The following is a 3385-nucleotide window of genomic DNA, read 5'->3' on the forward strand; positions in this document are numbered from 1 at the left end:
TCTTCATAAGATACCGTTGCAAAATTTTACATGAATAATACATGACCTCGTGACAGATTTTTTCTTTTAAAATTTACACCAGCTTGTAATATTTAAGTTGATTTGACTTCCCTTGTTAAGTATCAGTACTACATGTGTGCAACGACTTGTAAATTGCAGCCTTTAAAGGCCCAAAATAAGAACACCAGTTTTTTTTTACTTAGCCATGATCACCTCGCATTTCCTTCAAATATTGTAAATTACAAGTAAAAAAGTTATTTAAGAATGCAAAAGTGATTTAATTCATGACCAGCCTTGCTTAACTAATAGTGAAGCGTCCAATTAATATATGCACAAGTACAGTAATTATTGCATATTAATCTCTTACAAGTCCGGCAATATAGCACCATCGATCTAACACCCACAATTGCTTCTCTAGAACAAAGCAAGAACAAGTGTATCAGTCAAAAGAAATTGATAAAAATGAATTAAAGAAAATTATAACTTAGTTATTCCTTTTATTTCATTGGTTTCTACAAAGTGAAGTACATAAAAATAAACACTTGCAATATAAAAATACTACTGAAATCTGAACAATACGTGACACGGAAATTTTAGGGGTCTTGCGGTCATTTCCTTAAAAAGAGCCAATCTTTTTTTTTAATTTGGTATAAACAAAAATATGGAATCTTGTGGCATATTATCTAAATAGTAGTTTACTTAAGTTTGGTGATATACCTTGTTCAACATCGAATTTTTTTTTTTTTTTTTGCAATTTAGATCTTGTACTTTATGGTCTCTTTCTCAAATCCAATAGTGGGGAACTGTTTTGCGTACTCCTTGACCTCATGACGGAGGCTTTTTTTTTATCTCAGACTGGATCGTCTCACTCGACTCTATTGTGGCCAAGAAATCCTTTAGCTTTGTTCCTGTTCAAAGCAAAATAGAAAGAGTGAGTCTATGATACTAGCATATTACGATTTGTTACCGTGTTACGGCTTTATATTCGAGTTTTTAAATCTTAACGGTCGATCTGAACCGTTCATCTTGTTCTCCATATTAATATGTGTTTGGAGACCAAATTTTACATTTTTTGAAATTTTTTTTCTATTTTTTTAGATTTATTGAAAATCACTGTTTTTGGATGGTCTAGAGTTTTCAGATCAAGTAATTTTCTAAATATCTAAAAAAATAGTAAAAAAATTTCAAAAAATGTAAAATTTGGTCTCCAAACACATATTAATATGGAGAACAAGATGAACGGTTCGGATCGACCATTAGGATTTGAAAACTCGAATATAGAGCCGTAGCACAGTAACAACCCGTGATATGCATAATACCATAGACTCACTCAAATAGAAATATAAAAAAAAAAAAATACGACCGCCAAAAGGTTGTAATGATGAAACAATTAAAATTCAAGTTATGGAGAGAGATGCAATTTAAGTACATGCCTTTTGTGTTGGGTGCATTTTTGCCCTTTGGGAGAAATGAAGGGGCAGGAAGGGATATGAAGAAAAGTCGAAGGGCAGAAGCCAATGAAATCTTGGTACAAGACTAAACCTGTGTGCCGTAAACAGTACAGAGCAGCTACACATTGTTTTTCTGGCCGTGATACTCTATCGCGGTCCGTTTTTTTTTTTTTTTTTCCGCAAATCTCTGGCCGTGATACTCCATCACAGCCTGTGTTTCCCTTTTTTTTTGGTGCGATTTGCTCATTGTTGATGGAAGCGTCCAGGTTTTTTTTTTTTTTTTTTTTTTCAGATTTGTTTCCTATGCAGTTCAGTTAGAAGAAAGCGTGATTAATTTAGCGCTAATTCCGACCGTAATATTCCGTTCCGTTCTCTAATATTGATGAGGGGGGTTCAAATGCCTCCATCATGCCTCCATCTCTCTCCATCATTTTCAAAGTTCAAACAGTCGATCCGAACCGCTCAACCTAACCTCTATACTAAAATATGTTTGGAGACCAAATTTTATATTTTTAGGAATTTTTTTTACTATTTTTTTAGATAGGTACAAAATCAGTAAATCTGAACCATCTAAAAACAATATTTTTGTACCTATCTAAAAAAATAGTAAAAAAATTCCTAAAAATATAAAATTTGGTCTCCAAACATATTTTAGTATGAAGGTTAGGTTGAGCAATTCGGATCAACTGTTTAAACTTTGAAAATGATAGAGAGAGATAGAGACATAATAGAGACACAGAAACATGGAGGCACTTGAACCCTCCTCAATATTGATATTTATATAATAAAAATTTCAGTAGGAAAGAAAGAGACAAGGAGTGGAGGTTTTATGGGACGTCCCAGCTGAGAAGTGAAAAAGTAAAGGGTTGGGAGTAGGTGGCCTTTGGATTGATCTTGTGTCCGAAGGATGTTTTACATGATTTGTTTGATTTAGGGACTTTCCAGATGTGGAAAGAAATACAATTTTATACTGCAACTTTCTTATATTTATCATTTGTACTCTAGTTTTTAAAATATTGGATAGGTCCACTACATATATTTAAAGGAAAGTAAAAAAGGTACACACATACATATATATATATATATATATATAGAGTTAGGCTGGGGTGCTATGGATAGCATAGAGGCCTCTATGCTACGGCTCAATATTTGAGTTTTCAAAATCCAAACGGTCGATCAGAACCGTTCATCTTATTCTCCATATTAATATCTGCTTGGAGACCAAATTTTACATTTTTATGAAATTTTTTACTATTTATTAAGTATTTTACAAAATTGTTGATCCAACGGTGGCTGCACAAAACAGTAAAACCGTTGGATTAGCGATTTTCAAAGTGGCTTAATAAATAGTAAAAAAATTCAGAAAATTATAAAATTTGGTCTCCAAGCAGATATTAATATGGAGAATAAGATGAACGGTTCGGATCGACCGTTTGGATTTTGAAAACTCGAATATTGAGCCGTAGCACGGGAGGCCACTATGCTATCCATAGCACCCCAGCCTAACTCTATATATATATATATAGAGTTAGGCTGGGGTGCTATGGATAGCATAGTGGCCTCTATGCTACGGCTCAATATTCGAGTTTTCAAAATCCAAACGGTCGATCCGAACCGTTCATCTTATTCTCCATATTAATATCTGCTTGCAGACCAAATTTTATAATTTTCTGAATTTTTTTACTATTTATTAAGCCACTTTGAAAATCGCTAATCCAACGGTTTTACTGTTTTGTGCAGCCACCGTTGGATCAACAATTTTGTAAAATACTTAATAAATAGTAAAAAAATTCAGAAAAATGTAAAATTTGGTCTCCAAGCAGATATTAATATGGAGAATAAGATGAACGGTTCGGATCGACCGTTTGGATTTTGAAAACTCGAATATTGAGCCGTAGCATAGAGGCCTCTATGCTATCCATAGCACCCCAGCC

General features: G+C 33.5%; 1 long non-coding RNA gene across 1 annotated transcript; it reads right to left on the reverse strand.

The window, feature by feature from the left end:
- Nucleotides 1-254: 254 nt before the first annotated feature.
- On the reverse strand, nt 255-867 carry LOC144549000 (uncharacterized). Its single transcript, XR_013509537.1, has 2 exons — nt 718-867; nt 255-414 (listed from the first exon to the last, which is right to left on the reverse strand). It is a non-coding gene; the product is annotated as an uncharacterized LOC144549000 (long non-coding RNA).
- Between the last annotated feature and the right edge of the window lie 2518 nt (nt 868-3385).

This window comes from Carex rostrata, chromosome 2 (genome assembly GCF_964058835.1).
Source record: "Carex rostrata chromosome 2, lpCarRost1.2, whole genome shotgun sequence".
Taxonomy (NCBI): domain Eukaryota; kingdom Viridiplantae; phylum Streptophyta; class Magnoliopsida; order Poales; family Cyperaceae; genus Carex; species Carex rostrata.